Here is a 16,994-nt window from a genome sequence, read left to right as displayed (position 1 = left end):
GCAATTTGCTAACATGAATCTGTAATTTCAGTTCAACATGTGTTTCGTTTGAAGTTTAATTGTGATCCTCCATGTGGCAAAAACATTCGCAGATGGTCCCGATGACAGAGCTCTTTTTCACTAGCCTCCAATTTACCAGACACAAAGCTATGCAATTTTTTTTTCCTTTGGTGCTTTATAAAAGATAGCGTCTACGTTCCACGCTAACTAATATTTGCCAGAGTTGAGAGATTTAAAAAGGCTATTGCTGTCATGGTAATTATCAGACATTGCGGATTTTTAGAACGGAAAGAAAAAAATCAGAAAACATGGTTTTCACACACTACACACATCCCTAAATTTACTCCGAAGGGATGGTTTCGTAATTCCTACTAGTTTGTGAAAAAATTAAAATTTTATATCTCACAATTGACTTGCAGTGGCAGTGTGAAAACACAGGTATTGTAATGTAAGCTTTAAATTGTTATTTTTCACGAACCAGTATAATTAAGAAACAAACCATTTTTTCTGGATAAATTTTGGGATGAGTGTAGTGTGTGACAATATGTTTTCCAATTTTTTCTTTCCGTTCTAAAAAGCCACAATGTCCGAAAATTACCCTGTAACTGATTAAATATTATAAACCAAATAATTAGAATATAAATCCGCCATTTAATCCTGTAAACCAGAAGATGAGCAAGCCAAATAAAATATTTATTGAAAAATTTATGAGAACTCAAAAATACAACTTGATAGAGAATGACACTACGACAATAATCAAGTTGTCTCCTACATAATTTCCGGGACATAACTACCGATCAAACCTTTCATGACAATCATTAAAATATATATATACATAATAGCTCTCGACATCATAAAACATGACAGCCGTGTGGATAAACACATATAAAGAAAGATATCTAATAAAACAATCAAACGCTACGAAATTGAAGGAAACAGTGCTAAATCATAAATATAAAACAGGCAAATAAGCTATATACAAGTGATAATTAAAATGTACAATCAGGGCAGATAATTAATTTATAACTTCGGGACCATTCAAAATCGTTATTTAACTAAATCTAGTATGGTGATTAATACCAAATGGTCATTAACTCACACCACAAATAACAGTTGATCTTCCTATGAACTTTATCACTTTCCAAAAATATTTGGCCAACAAACTTCCATCCTTTCAATAGACGTGAGATGTGCCCAGGTGCCAAATTCCATTTAAAGATCAGTGACGTCATTTTGACAAAATATTCTAATGTGCCCGACGCTATTTTCCAGAAGGTCTAATGGGTCAAGGAATTTCGTAACATGCCATAATTTTAATATTTAATTAATTAATCGTTCCACATAAATTATTAAGAAATCACAATGTACATTGACATACGCATATGTAAAAACTGCAAACAAATAAAACTATTTTTACTTTACTGTACCTAAACATCCTCTAAAACATGACCCGCGTATCTCCATTAGTTTCTTTTTCCACCATAGTGTTTTCTTGGCGCTAGTGATGACATTTTTTTTTTATTCCGGAATTCCTTATAAAATTGACGCTTTCAAGTTGTTCCATAAGCGAGTGCTGTGTTTATAGGTAAAATTCATTTGTGATGATCATATCTTAAAAGCTCTCGCGAATCAGAAATATAATTGTGTGTCGTGTGTTTGTTACTGTGAAAAAGCAAACATTTATTTTTCAACAAGAAAAAAGTTAATTTAATGTTCACACTTTCGATGTTCGAATGTAATATAATATCGTCTTATAAAAAGAGTCGTGTGTTCTTTGAAAATATAATAAATAATAAAGTGACGTCCCTCGGCTTCAGGTCCCCGTTTTCCCGTTGAAATAAATGTCCTGTTATGCCCGTACTGCCCTCGTCGGAGAGGTGTGGGTCCAGGCCAACGTGGCCGGGACCGGGAAAGGCGGGACCTGGAGGGAGAGTGAAGTGATTGCGAGGAATGTTGGTAGGTTGTCGCAAGCAGAACACGGCATTAACGAATTTCACGAGCCGTCTTTTATTAACGCTTATAAAGTCCTGCCGCAGCCTGGCGGAACCGTCGCGGAACAAGTGCCCTACCACGGCGACACGGACTCCCTGATGACGGGGCGGTTCTCAAATACGTTTCGGCGTGAATCGTAAAGTTTATTAATGCTAGGCTGACCCAGTGAGAAAGGGCCCGAAGACGGAACGCTGTACATACGCGGCCCGTTACGTAATGTTCCGTGGACGGCGAAAAGTTCAGAGACTCGTAGCACCACGTTCGCGTTGTAGAAACTGCCCGCTAGACACGTCTCCCGATGACTCGTAAGTTAACAATGCTAAGCTGATCCGCGGTGGCAGCTCAGCTGCCGTGACCGACTGCGGACTGAGCGAACGTTCAATCCCGAGCGCAACGTGCGCGGCTCGCGGAGCAACGAACACGTCTGTCTCCGCTCGAGACCAGGACGCGACTGCCTCTCCCCGCTCGCCCGCGGGCCGGCGCCCGCGGGTGGCGGGGAGGGAGGGGAAAATCGGCCGGCGTGGGAGAGAGCTCCGTCCCGCGGCGCGCCAGGCTGCAATTACATACTACGGCGAAGCACTTCAGAAAAAGTTATTGAATTATTTACAAAGACATACACGAGACATTAATTACACAGCGAACTTGCACAATGAATAATAAATAAAATAAGTTAATTACACACATTCAAATCCCTTAATCGTTTACAAATATATACACACTGAAATAAAAGATAAAGTCACATAGAAAAAACACTCGTTGGCATGCTAGGGCGCACGCGGGTGCGTCCCTGGCCGTCGCACACACTGGGGTTCACTGGGGGGGAAAATAGGCCCCCTCAGGCCCGCGTCGGTGGCCAGGTACGGCCTCTGTATCTGGGAGGGTACGACGACTGTCGTCATATGCCCCCCCTCTCCCGAGGCCGTCCTGGCCCCCGACGCCGACCTAGACCGGCAGCTGCGTCCGCGTCCGGCCACTTGTCTGGTCGTCGGAGCTCGTCACGTCATTCCGTCCGGGTCGGGCAAACTGGGGCAGGAGCTGCATCACGCTGCAGCGTAACCCCCCGTCGGTCGTTTGTCTTACGTCGCGGGGTTTGCGCTGACTCCCCCACTCGTAGTCCCGGAGGTAGTGGGGGGCCGTCTTCTCACGCGTGGACCGGCGCAACGCCGGTCCCCTCCCCGCGTGAGCGGTCATCCTCGGCTCCCCGGAAGGCAAGTCCAGGACCACCTGCTGGGCCCTGTCGACATCGCCCTCCCCACTGAGGAGCCGGACCGTTACCCCGTCTGTCACGTCCTTGCTCACGTCCGTCCCCGTCACCCGCCGTTCCCAGGAGTGGACGTACCTCCGTCCACGTCTCTGGGTAGGCTCCGGCAACGTCACCACTGGTTCACTCAGGTCGACCAGGTCGCCCTGAGCAGTGTTGTCATGTGTTACGTCCTCGATGAGCGGTCCATCAGTGTCGTTGGCGTAGGCGCTGACGTCATCAGGCGGGAGCACCCGGTCCACGAAGCGCTCCAGCTCTGCCATGCTTGCGCCACGCGGACCCCTTCCGCCCCTTCTGACGGGCGTCCGTTCCCCGCCCCCTCTTGCCAGTTGCCAACCACCGTTCCCCTTTTGCTGTCCCCCCGTAGGAGGCTGAGTCGGTGTCGTCGTGGGGGCCCGTCCATGTGTCGTGCCCCAGGTGTCGTCGTCCCTGTCAACGTTCCTGCCAACCCCCCGCAGTGACTTGGGGTGGGCGTGTCCTCGTCGACGTCCCTGATCCGGCTCCGGTGGCGTCACCACGGGGTCACCGAGGTCGACCAGGACTCCTACTGCGACGTTGTCATCGGTCCTGTCCCGTGTGTCACCGTCCCCGTCAGCGTTCTCGCCTGCCACTCGCCGTGACCCGGGGTAGGCGTGTCCCCGTCGACGTCCCTGATCCGGTTCCGGTGGCGTCACCACGGGGTCATCGAGGTCGACCAGGACTCCTACTGCGACGTTGTCATCGGTCCCGTCCCGTATGTCGTCGTCCCTGTCAACGTCCCTGCCAACCCCCCGCAGTGACCTGGGGTGGGCGTGTCCCCGTCGACGTCCCAGGTCCGGCTCCGGCGGTACCACCACAGGGGCGCCGAGGTCGACCAGGACTCCTACTGCGACGTTGTCATCGGTCCTGTCCCGTGTGTCACCGTCCCCGTCAGCGTTCTCGCCTGCCACTCGCCGTGACCCGGGGTAGGCGTGTCCCCGTCGACGTCCCTGATCCGGTTCCGGTGGCGTCACCACGGGGTCATCGAGGTCGACCAGGACTCCTACTGCGACGTTGTCATCGGTCCCGTCCCGTGTGTCGTCGTCCCTGTCAACGTCCCTGCTAACCCCCCGCAGTGACCTGGGGTGGGCGTGTCCCCGTCGACGTCCCAGGTCCGGCTCCGGCGGTACCACCACAGGGGCGCCGAGGTCGGCCAGTACACCTTCGGTGACGTCATCCTCGGCCTCGTCACCGTCCACTGGTCCGCTGTCGTCGTGGTCGTACTCGTCGTGCGGGTCGCCTATCAGTCGAATGTCGTCCCTGTGCACCTTAGTTGTCCGTCCGTCGGCGCGACGCACGAGGTACGAGGTGGTGCCCAGTCTGTCTACGATCTCCTGTGGCCCCGCCCACTTAGGAGCCAGACTGGCGCAAAAGCCCCGCTCGCCAGCCGACAGGTGATGACACTTAACAAACACCTGCTGGCCAGGCTCTAGTCGTGCTGGGGGCTGGTGCGTCTGCGGCGTACGTCTAGTCAGGTAGTCAGCTTGGCGACGTCGGGCGTCTTCGCGCAGATCGTCCGTGGTCATGTTGTGCAAGTCGGGGGTTGCGCGCGCTTCCCCGGGCAGGGCGAGGTTCCGGCCCTGCACCAGTTCAGCGGGGGAATGGCCCGTGACCGCGTTCGTCCGACGGCGCAGGCAAAACAGCAGCGTCGGCAGGTGCAGGTCCCACTTGGTGTGGTCCTCGTCCAACCGGATGCGCAGCTGAGTTTTAATGTCCTGATTCCGCCTTTCGGTCGGATTCGCGCGCGGATGGTAGGTGGGCGTCGTGTGATGCTCCACCCCCCAACCCGCGCAGGACACTCGCCAGCTTCTCCCCGTGAACTGCACCCCGTTGTCCGTCAGCAGGACCGCGGGGTACCCGTATCGCGGGAAGAACTCGCGCTCGAGCAGGGCAATCACGGTGCCGGCCTTCACGTTTGGTACTGCGAACGCCTCCGCCCAGCGGGTGAAGACATCCGTGACCACAACAATGAATCGCCGACCACGGGACGTGCGAGGATACGGCCCCATAATATCCACCGCCACAGTGTGGAAGGGATTCCGGGGCCGTCGTGGGACCTGCTGCTCCTTGCCGTCGGGTCGCCTGGACTTCCGCTCCTGGCAACGCAGGCAGGCCCGCACGTAGCGTCTTACTTCTGCCGCGTCGCCAGGCCAGCGGAACGTCCGTCTGACCTCACGCAGCGTCTGCTCCGCGCCCGGGTGTCCCGCCAGGGGGTGGTCATGCAGGTAGCTCAGGACCCAGCGCCTGGCCTCGGGCGGCACGTGGGTCCGCCACCCGCTCGACCTGTGAGCCCCCTTGGTCTGGAGCACCCCGTTCAGGCTCCGGCAGCCCGGTATCACCCCCTCCCCACACTCTGTCAGTCGGGTCCGGGTGTCGGGGTCCCGGAGTTGCGCCGCGTGGACCCACGCCAGCAGGTCAGTCATAGTCTCGGGTCGCGCGTCAGGTGCAGGAGCAGTGGGGCTTGTCAGCGCGTACAACGCGCACGGTCGCGGCACCGAGTCCTCTACCCCGCGCTCACGCTCAGGGAGGAGCACTTCCTCCCAGCCCTGGTCGTCGTGGAACTCATTCTCAGGGTCCGGATTCCGGGACAACTCGTCGGCCAACTGATTTTCACGTCCAGGAATGTGCTCGACCGTGAACGAGAATTCCTGGATCAGCATGGCCCACCGAGTGAACTTAGACTTCCGGCCCTGAGCGGAGTCCAACCAGCGGAGGCATTGGCTGTCGGTTCTCAGCGTGAATGAGCGGCCCTCGACGTGGTGACGGTACCTCTGTAGGGCCCAGACCACCGCAAGGCACTCTTGCTCATTCACGTGATACTTCCGCTCAGCCTGCCCAAACTTGGCGCTGGCGTACTCGATCACGCGCCTCTCGCCCCGGTCATCCATCTGGTACAACACCGCCCCCATCCCCTCCTGACTCGCATCCGTCTGGATGAAGATGGGGCGGCTGGGCACCAGGCGTGAGAGCGTGTGACAGTTCCTGAACCGGCGCTTCACCTGTCGCAAGGCCTCGTCCGCGGCGGGGGTCCACCGGAACTTAGTCTTTGGCGACAGTAGGTCCGTCATCGGGGCCGTCACCGTGGCGAAGTCGGGGACGAAGGACCGCAGCCAGTTGAGCAGCCCCAGCAGCTTCTGGAGCTGCTTCCTGGTCTTCGGTGCCCCCTTTCCCTCTATTAGCTCCAACTGCTCAGGTCGGGGGCGGCACCCCTCCGCCGTCACTATGTGTCCTAGGAACTCTATTTCCGTGGCCCCAATGTGGCATTTCTTTGGGGCGCACGTCAGTCCGTGTCTGGCCATACGTTCTAGCACCAATGCCAGATGGTGCGCGTGTTCCTCCCACGTCCTGGACCAGATGATAACGTCGTCCAGATAGGCACTGGCGAACTCACCAATGTACCCATCCAGAACACGTACCATCAGGGCCTGGAACGTGGCAGGGGCGTCCATGAGACCAAACGGCATGGCGCAGAACTGGTAACGTCGACCGTCTGGTGCCGTAAATGCCGTCTTAGGGCGGTCCTCCAGACATACCGGCACCTGCCAGTAGCCTGATTTTAAGTCTAGTGTCGTGAAAATAGTGGCGTCCCCCAGTCCTGCCAGTGCGTCTGTGATATTGATCTGCGGGGGCGGGGCGGGAATGGTCAGTTTGTTTATCGCCTTGAAGTTTACGCAAAAGCGTAGACTTCCGTCTTTCTTGGTGGCCAGCACCACCCGTGAGTTATACGGGGAGGTGCTGGGTTCCACTACCCCGTCACGTAACATCTCGTCAATTTGAGTCTGTATGGCCTCCCGTTCCCGGATGCCAAATCCGTATACCTTCTCAAAGGGAGGGCGGTGCGGTACCATCGGTATCCGGTGCTCCGTCACGTTTGTCCGTCGTAGCCGGTCCGCGGCCGCAAATACCTGTGCCTGAGAGGTGAGGACATGGTTGATGACATCGACGTACTCCTCTGGAACACCGTGCTGAAGGTCTTCTAGGCGAATGACTGACTGAGGGGGACTGGGGGGAACCTGGTGCACGCCGTACACCGTCCAGCGCCCCTGGGTGCCGAAGTGCATCCGGCCAGCTCGTACTTCCACGGTGGCGTCGACCTCGTGCAGCCATGGGACCCCCAGAATCAGCCCCTCGCGGAGCTCGGGGACCACCCAGGCCTCGACGTGGCTAACGTGACCAACGATGCTCATTGTTACCTGAGTGATGCCCCCTGCTGCAACGACGGCATCCCTGGTGGCCAGCTGCACCAGCTCCCTCCGCGGTGTCACTGCCTCCGCTCCCACCAGGTGGGCCGCGATGTAGGTTCGGCTGGCGGCGGTGTCCACCAGGGCCAGCATCTCCCGCCCGTTAGCGCGGACAGGAATTCGCAGCAGCTCCGGCTCCTCGGGGCCGACCTGCCCCAGCTGTGCAGTCGTCTGTCCCCCACCGCCCCCGGCCACCTGGCCGTCCGGGCGTGGGGAACTCGCGGCGAGGTCCGCGGCTCGCTCCGGCGCCGACGTGTTGACGTTCCGGTGGTCCACCTCGTCGACGACAGGTCGACGAGGCGGCTGGTCCGGCCCTGGTATAACCGGCCTCAGGGCCGCGGTGGTGGCGCCGGCAGTCAGCTGTCCCTGCACGGAGATGGCCGGCGGGATGCCTGCGCTGACGCTCTGGTTGTCCACCCCGTCGACGGCGTGTCGACGAGGCGGCTGGTCCGGCCCTGGTATACCCGGCCTCAGGGCCGCGGTGGTGGCGCCGGCAGTCAGCTGTCCCTGCCCGGAGATGGCCGGCGGGACGCCTGCGCTGATGCTCTGATTGTCCACCCCGTCGACGGCGTGTCGACGAGGCGGCTGGTCCGGCCCTGGTATAACCGGCCTCAGGGCCGCGGTGGTGGCGCCGGCAGTCAGCTGTCCCTGCACGGAGATGGCCGGCGGGATGCCTGCGCTGACGCTCTGGTTGTCCACCCCGTCGACGGCGTGTCGACGAGGCGGCTGGTCCGGCCCTGGTATACCCGGCCTCAGGGCCGCGGTGGTGGCGCCGGCAGTCAGCTGTCCCTGCCCGGAGATGGTCGGCGGGATGCCTGCGCTGATGCTCTGATTGTCCACCCCGTCGACGGCGTGTCGACGAGGCGGCTGGTCCGACCCTGGTACACCCGGCCTCAGGGCCGCGGTGGTGGCGCCGGCAGTCAGCTGTCCCTGCCCGGAGATGGCCGGCGGGACGCCTGCGCTGATGCTCTGATTGTCCACCCCGTCGACGGCGTGTCGACGAGGCGGCTGGTCCGGCCCTGGTATACCCGGCCTCAGGGCCGCGGTGGTGGCGCCGGCAGTCAGCTGTCCCCGCAGTTGCCTCGGCATGGGGACAGCTGATGAGGAGTAGTCCCGTTGTCCCCTGCTTCCCGGCGGCATACAGGACGTTAGTGCGGTAGGCGCCGGTGGTGGTCGACGTGTTCTGTCAGTTACTGGGACTGCCGGTGGCTGGCGGGCCGGGGAGCGGCACCCAGTTGTCCCTCCGCCCCCGGTCCTGCGTTTCCCGCCTGCGACGTGTTGCCTTCGCGCGCCTCCTCCCACGCGGCTCTGGTGGGGCAGAGGCGATGCCAATGGTACGCGTCCGGGCAAAAACGGCATCGCGGCGGACGTTCGTCCCTCTCTCTCGTATCTGTCCGCTCGTGACGTCCTCCTCCTGTCGCAGCTGGTTCCGGGCGTTCCCTGGTGCCACCGCGGTCTGTTGTCCTGCGCGGTCCCGCGCCGCCGGCGTAGCTCACCACGGTCAAGTCACTGTCCGTGACCTCTGTGACGGTGACCCCTCGCGGCCCCGAGCGAGCACGGGGAGCTCTCGCGCCCCTGAGTGCCGTCCTCCACTGCGACATGTCACGTTCGATCACGCGGGCGAGGGCCACGAACTCCTCCGTGTCACGACCAGCAGCCGTCCTCATGAAGGGGCGAAACTCTGGCAGCAATTGTTCGACAATGGTTGGCAACGCCGCACTCACGTCCCCACTTGTCCCCAATCGGCGGAACATGCGTAACTTCTCGTAAATGAACTGCTCTGCACTCTCGTCCTCCTCCTGGTTTCGGCAATAAAATGTCCGCAAACACATTGCCCGCGCCTGATCGTTATCAAACCTAGTTTTGACTTGGCGCACAAAATGTCCCCACTCGGTATCAAAACTCCCGGCCATTGACCACCAGTTCCTTGCCTCGCCGCGGAGCTGTCCCGCCACTCGCGGCGTCCACTCCGCCCGTCGCACTTCGTACAGTTTTAGGAGGTGTTCACACTCCCGCAAAAACTCCCGCGGGTCCTCGTTGTCTCTCCCCGCAAACTCTGGCAACTCAAACTGCGTGCTCACGTACCGCACTACCGGCCCATCTGCGTCCGCGTGCCTGTCCCCCTGTTCCCGTTTACTGTCCTCAACTGTGCTGTCCGTGCTGTTTGCGCCCTCGGCCGCGCCGCCGGACCCGCAAACCTCGTTTTTTACGTCCATTTTCGCGGAGTCTCCCTCCTCACACAAGTCCGTTTCGAAACTGATTAGATCGTATCTTTCTTGTCCCGCCTGTTTCCACGCCATCCTGTCCTCCTGTGCCACTGATCCGCGGATCGTGAACACAATCTCCCCCAGTAATACAATACGATCCTCCCCAGCGCGTTATCTTCAGTCCGGGATACCGCTGCACCGCCGTCTTGTATTTCTGTCCCCCACGACGCGCTATCTCTCGCCGAAACGTCTCGTGTTCGCGCCGTTCCCGCGCTGCGTTATCTCCCGCCGGCGCGCCGGCGCGACGTCTCGAATTCGAGCCGCTCCCACGCCGCGCAGCCGCACCTGCTTCCGTTCTGTCCTGCACCTGCGCGCTTGCGTGCGCTTGCGTGCGCTTGCGTGCGCTTGCGTATGCTTACGGCCACACTAGTTGGGCGCCAAATGACGTCCCTCGGCTTCAGGTCCCCGTTTTCCCGTTGAAATAAATGTCCTGTTATGCCCGTACTGCCCTCGTCGGAGAGGTGTGGGTCCAGGCCAACGTGGCCGGGACCGGGAAAGGCGGGACCTGGAGGGAGAGTGAAGTGATTGCGAGGAATGTTGGTAGGTTGTCGCAAGCAGAACACGGCATTAACGAATTTCACGAGCCGTCTTTTATTAACGCTTATAAAGTCCTGCCGCAGCCTGGCGGAACCGTCGCGGAACAAGTGCCCTACCACGGCGACACGGACTCCCTGATGACGGGGCGGTTCTCAAATACGTTTCGGCGTGAATCGTAAAGTTTATTAATGCTAGGCTGACCCAGTGAGAAAGGGCCCGAAGACGGAACGCTGTACATACGCGGCCCGTTACGTAATGTTCCGTGGACGGCGAAAAGTTCAGAGACTCGTAGCACCACGTTCGCGTTGTAGAAACTGCCCGCTAGACACGTCTCCCGATGACTCGTAAGTTAACAATGCTAAGCTGATCCGCGGTGGCAGCTCAGCTGCCGTGACCGACTGCGGACTGAGCGAACGTTCAATCCCGAGCGCAACGTGCGCGGCTCGCGGAGCAACGAACACGTCTGTCTCCGCTCGAGACCAGGACGCGACTGCCTCTCCCCGCTCGCCCGCGGGCCGGCGCCCGCGGGTGGCGGGGAGGGAGGGGAAAATCGGCCGGCGTGGGAGAGAGCTCCGTCCCGCGGCGCGCCAGGCTGCAATTACATACTACGGCGAAGCACTTCAGAAAAAGTTATTGAATTATTTACAAAGACATACACGAGACATTAATTACACAGCGAACTTGCACAATGAATAATAAATAAAATAAGTTAATTACACACATTCAAATCCCTTAATCGTTTACAAATATATACACACTGAAATAAAAGATAAAGTCACATAGAAAAAACACTCGTTGGCATGCTAGGGCGCACGCGGGTGCGTCCCTGGCCGTCGCACACACTGGGGTTCACTGGGGGGGAAAATAGGCCCCCTCAGGCCCGCGTCGGTGGCCAGGTACGGCCTCTGTATCTGGGAGGGTACGACGACTGTCGTCAAAAGATAGGTTGAAAACACATAGTGATTATCTAACACAAAATTTATTAGACCACTAAACTAAAATCATTCTTGGATGGAAGTACTTAATCACATCGTACGGCCTGGGCGGTATTAAAGCCCAAGTCCCAGGCATGTTTGCTGCACACCAGGCTGACGAAATGCAACCACCGGAAACAGCGACAGAGTCAGACACTAATGCGTAAATGTGTAATGTGTCAGTAATAACTTGCCAATATGGTTTGATGATGTAAAAAGTGTACAACGATTCATGTTATTATCTAGTCACGTAAATACAGTATGACACAGCTGTTCTTTTTAATTGCTGTTGATGTGAGTGAGGTCACTTTCCAATGTGCATACGAAGTTGATGTCATTGGAGCAACCACTTCAGTACATGTCAGGCAACTGTCGGAAACAAACAATGGTTCAGGAAGCTTCAGCAAATATTTTTACAGTCACCAATTTGTTTTTAGCTTCAATTGTTCATTTATTATGTAAAAAAATGACGCCACTCCCGCTGCCTGTTTTAGTTTTTTAATTAAATATTAGCGTTGGAAAGAATCTCAGGGGTTTTAACGGGGGTTCGGCCTCGTGGCTGCAGGCAGGAGCGCGTCTCGGTTCGGAAATTACCTGGGCTGTTCAGGCCACCCAGGACGCCTTGTAAATGATTCGTAAACGAGTTACAGGACACTGCACTTTATTCAGTATTGATACACTGATTCGTCCCGATACTGGCCGCGTCCGTTGTCGGACCGCTGTGACACGCGTATCTCTGAACGTAATGGCGCGCACGACCAAGATAGATTGCAAAGTAATATCGACAAGCTGAAACGGTGGATACTCGTCCCTATTAAAGGTTTGGCAGATAGTCACGGAACTGGTGTTGCCACAACTTCGGCTGACATGTAAACACGTAGAGAAATTCCTATGTTCAGGATTGTTTGCAGTCTAGCCTGCGACGAAATATTAATGTCTCTAAAATTACGTGGATACGCCAGCTGGAGACGTACACGTTAAAGTCTCTAGGAAATGAAAATTATTTAGTTAAAACACACGTTACAAATTACACATTTAGAATGATGATAATTAAAAGGCGAAAGAGAGTCAGTAGCATTCAACACTCGTTACAAAGAGCCTACGGTACTAACGAGCAACTGGCTATGAAGCCGAAAACTGCGTAACACTATACGCTGTCCTTAAACTGGACATGATATTACGTAGAACATGAGAAAATTCCCTGTCGGGATAAAAATTAATAAGTTACGAGTCGCACGAAATATAGTGCGACTGAGGTGGGGTCGGCGCCGAGCAAGTTAAAAGATTTTAAAAGACTTAATCTATTGCTGATATGGAGATGAAGCACGAAAGTTGATGGCCCGACGTTCGCGGAGCGCCCGACCCCTGCGAGCTCCCGACGGTAACTGAGCGCGAGACCGCCCTGCGGCCTCGCGCCTAACCATGTGGAACGCGAGAAAACCGACCCGGCCAGTTTTGGACTCAAAGACAAGTTACACAATATATGCTTATAAAACAATTAGACATAATTTCCCTTACATGAATCCTCTTTTAAATTGTTATTAATTTAGTTGTTTTAATTTGACAAAATAATTATACAATTAATTAGGCGCATTGCCACACCCGGCCGGGCGCTGACGTCGCTTTGGTGTTCGTCGCGGCGCACTTTCACACACTCCGCGGTCACCATGCTCGGGCGTGTTCGATGCACTTAAGAGCAAGTGTTGTTGTGGCATAACGACCTTTGCGGACCAGAGGGAGCACCGGCGGTTGGCGTCAAAGAGTTACACAAGTTTCTTAGCAGTTTAGCTAGAAAATAAATACTAAAGCCAAGCAACACATGGCATATGACCAGACGGTTTCCATGTGGTACTGGCCGATTCCCGAGATTCTTTTTCGTTTAATGACCACGTCTGTGCATCAACAAACATTTTTTAATGAAGTGTTGTACCAGGGAAATAATCTTAAATTTCAATGCTATTGTTGGGATGTAGGTGTGGTGCACTTCTCAGTGCACTTCCACTATAATTAAACCTGAAATACAGCTAATCAAAATGTGAGTTTTATTTAGTGTAATTGCCTTCTCGGTACTTGTCAGGGAAAGATGGGTGCAATATGCAGTAAGCAAAGAAGCATGCTCATTTATCTGATCAAATGAGTCAGATCGCAGAGTAACGTGACCCTGCAATAGCGTCCTGTGCTGGAGTGGCTTGAGGTGTGGTGAAAATCGCTGGTATGCTGGCAGCTGCTTCTTGTCTCTGGGATGATGACACTTGGCTGAGATGCCTGCGTCCTGCCCTCTTGCTGGGCAGGGGAACAAGGAATGGGATAGGTCCAAGAGTGTAATCCTCGGAAGGCTGCTCCAGGAGGAGGGTCCTAGAGCATAATCCTCGAAATGCTGCTATAGGGGAAGAAGTCCACTCTATCAAAGGATTCCAGAGCATAATCCCGAAGGCTGTTCCAGATAGAGGTGGGTTGCAGAGTATCAACCTGATACTTTGTAACTGATATATGCCTGTATCAGGTACTGCAAAAGAGTACACTATTCAAGTATCAAGTACTTTAGTATCAGTTTAGAATTCACCTGGAACACCACGGCCAATGTGCGCAGAACCCGATCGCAGATGACGGTCACTTGGGCGGAGCTTGTTAAAGGGGAGGAAGTGGCAAGATGAATAAGGGATTAAGAAGGGAAATAATGTAGGGGAGAAAGCGCAGGGGAATGTGTTGAAAAAGAAGCGCAGAGCGAAATGCCTCCATTTCAATTCGTCTTTTATAGCTTTCTGTATGTTCGCTGCATTGTCAGAAACACAGAGTAAAATTTTGTTTTCTAACCTCCATTCTTTTGCTACACAGTTCCTGGGCTAAGTGAGCACTGGTGTGGGACTCCGAAAAAGAACAACAATCTAACACCAAAGAAATCAATCTGAAATTGCAGTCTATGAAATAACATGTCACTGCCATGAAACTTACAGTATTAACAGAAGTCCAACAATCTGTTGTTAGTGTGACAGAACTAATTTCAGTGGTTGTTAATATTTCTTGAATGCTATTGTACACTGTTTCATAAGCAGCTGGTAACAATGTGTTTGTTATAGTTTTCCTACTTGGCAATGTATACAACGGATTTTGTGCATAAACAAATAATCGAAACACTTTGTCCTCAACAACTAAGAATGGTTGAAAATGTACAGTAAATAAATTTAAAAGTTAGCCATCAATTTTCTTCTTACTAAAACAGAAAGTTTTCTTACAACAAAATCACTTACTTTACAGTCATGCACATCGGTTCTTTCCAACACAGCTTAATTGGAAACCGACGAACTGCTTGTAGAAGGAATTCCTATATCTGGCCGAATCTTTTTTTGGCTGAGGTATGGTGTCGTATTTACGATATCTGGATCATCGCTCCTACTTCTGGACAGTAATAGTGATGTTAAACTATCTTGATTCTGATCAGGTAACTGTACAGTTGGATGTTTACGTTTCAAATATTTCATCAGATTAGTCGATGATGATTTATAATTCTGTTTTTGTTTACACAAATTACACTTAAGAAACTCTGACGTCGTACCGACCGAAGGCCATTAGCCCGGCCTCAGCCCGCAGTACTGACTCCTGCTGACGGAATGCACCCCTCGCCAAGTTTCCACCCCAATGAGACGAGCGGCGTAACCTTGGCGCATGGAGGGAGTGTTCCCCCCCCCCTCCACGCGCCAACCCCTAAGGCAGTTCTGATCAGCTCGCGACCCGGAGTGGACGTGCGCATACTGTGGGGAGCCTTCAAGTTTTGTCTCTGATTCCTCACGACTGGTAACTATAGTCATCACCAAATACCTTTTTCAACGCAACTCCCCACGCGACTCCGGGTCGGTTTTTTTTCTACGGTGCAGGAATTAACCCGGCCGTCGCTACTTTCCAAGTCAAGCAACCGAGTCTTGGGGACATGCTGGGACCCATCGACCCACTCACGGTTAGACGACAGAGCTAGCCTGGCGCCCTCCCGGAAAAAACCCCAATTTTCACGTACAGCTCCTTAGACTCGCCGCGGGAATCGCACCTGAAACCCCGGCTGATGGCAAATGGTGCCCCGTCGTGTGGCAAATAGTGAAAAATAAATTAGCAAGAGAAACACCCGTCAAGCAAAACCGGACAGAAAACAAACCTGGAGAAATCTCAAAACAGAATTCTTCAAGGCATTCCCAACTCAGATGACAAAGCGGGCACAAAACGGCCATTTTGCGGGCGAGAACGGATCAGGTTCAGACAGATGGCGCGTCGAGGCGAGAGGACATAGGAGCTTCCCCCCCGCCCCCCGCAACCACCAGCTTCGCGTCCTTCGCGACGCAGAGCACGACGCCACAGACCGACATCCCCTCCCCTCAACGACCGTTTTTCACCACCGCTTTGTGCGGCTGTCCGGGCGCTCTCGGCTGTCGATTCGCACACCCATCCGCATCCCCTCCTCCGCCGCGATCATTCTTGACCTCCGCTTTGTGCGGCTGTCCGGGCACTCTAGGCCATCGCTGCGCATTGCTATCCGCACTCCCCCTCCTCCATCACACCTGTTCGGTCCTCCGCTTTGTGTGGCAGTCCAGGCACTCTCGGTTCCTACCTTCACACGGGTGTCCGCACCATGACCTTCTCCCGGCCACTGGAGTGGCGCGCGCAACCAACCCACCCTCCCAATCGCGATCTCCGTTTTGTGCGGCTGTCCGGGCACCTAGCCCGCGGACCCGCTAAGGCACGCGCGGCACGTCAACGATAACAGCTGTCCAAAGCACCAAGAGTCGGAACACAACTATCTTTCACCAAACATCCAACGGGACATGCGCACACTGCAAGCAACCGAGAATCGCCGACTTGCTGACAGGCTCACTGCCTTGGCAAAGCACGTGCCAATGCGCAGCGCAAACCAATACAACGTCACCAACCAACCAAGCGAACCACGAACAGTGGAACATAGACTGGGAGAAGATTTGGAAGGAAAAATTAGAGGCAGGGTATACAATACCACCACAACCTACACTGATAGTGCCAGTCACCGGGAACAAGCCAAACACGTGTTACGGCATGCCACCATACCAAACCACAGTACAACCGATTGGGCACGACATAGCAATGCGACCCACCAACATGCACAAGGAGTCGGTGCGAACCGCCCCATACTCATCGAGGTTACCCAAATTCAGTGGTGCGCCTCACGAGGACCCTCGTGCATACCTCCACCAGTGCGAAATCCGACTCACGCGAAGCGGAACCCCAATCGACGAGTGGCCCGAGCGGACCAGCGAACAGCTGCTGGGAAGCGCCCTGACATGGTGGCGCCTATGGGGCAGCTTCGATATGGAGTGGCAGGAGTTCACGGAGGCCTTCAACCAACGGTTCGATGCAGGCGCGACGATGGTGCAATGCACCGCACAATTCTACGGGAACACACAGCGAAACGGCGAACCCGTTGAGAACTTCGTGGCACACAAGCTACAGCTCTTCAAGCGCATAGCACCACTCGCAGAGCCCACCAGAGCACTCCCCAACATCACCCTACTGTTGAGGGACGAGCTCCAGCCGTTAATGCGCGTCACCCATGTAAACACTGTCATGGCATACGTGCAACTCGCGGTGGCGACGAATCAAAATGTTCAGAGGATGTGGGGAAGGAGCACACGTGGCCCCGAGCGAGAACGGAGCAGCCCACCCAACCGCCGACACCTGCTAGCAATCC

General features: G+C 54.6%; 1 protein-coding gene across 3 annotated transcripts in view; it reads right to left on the bottom strand.

Moving 5' to 3' along the window:
• Positions 1-1,504, bottom strand: part of LOC134529616 (ubiquitin carboxyl-terminal hydrolase 2-like) — a 161,773-nt gene extending 160,269 nt beyond the window's left edge. Inside the window, exon 1 of one of the 3 annotated variants that reach the window (XM_063363904.1) lies at positions 1,428-1,504. The gene's annotated coding sequence lies outside the window, so the exon portion shown is untranslated. The other 2 variants (XM_063363905.1, XM_063363903.1) reach the window with 2 other exon arrangements.
• Positions 1,505-16,994: the final 15,490 nt, after the last annotated feature.

The sequence above is a fragment of the Bacillus rossius genome, chromosome 2 (assembly GCF_032445375.1).
Source record: "Bacillus rossius redtenbacheri isolate Brsri chromosome 2, Brsri_v3, whole genome shotgun sequence".
Taxonomy (NCBI): Eukaryota; Metazoa; Arthropoda; class Insecta; order Phasmatodea; family Bacillidae; genus Bacillus; species Bacillus rossius.
This window is presented reverse-complemented; position numbering and strand designations above follow the sequence as displayed.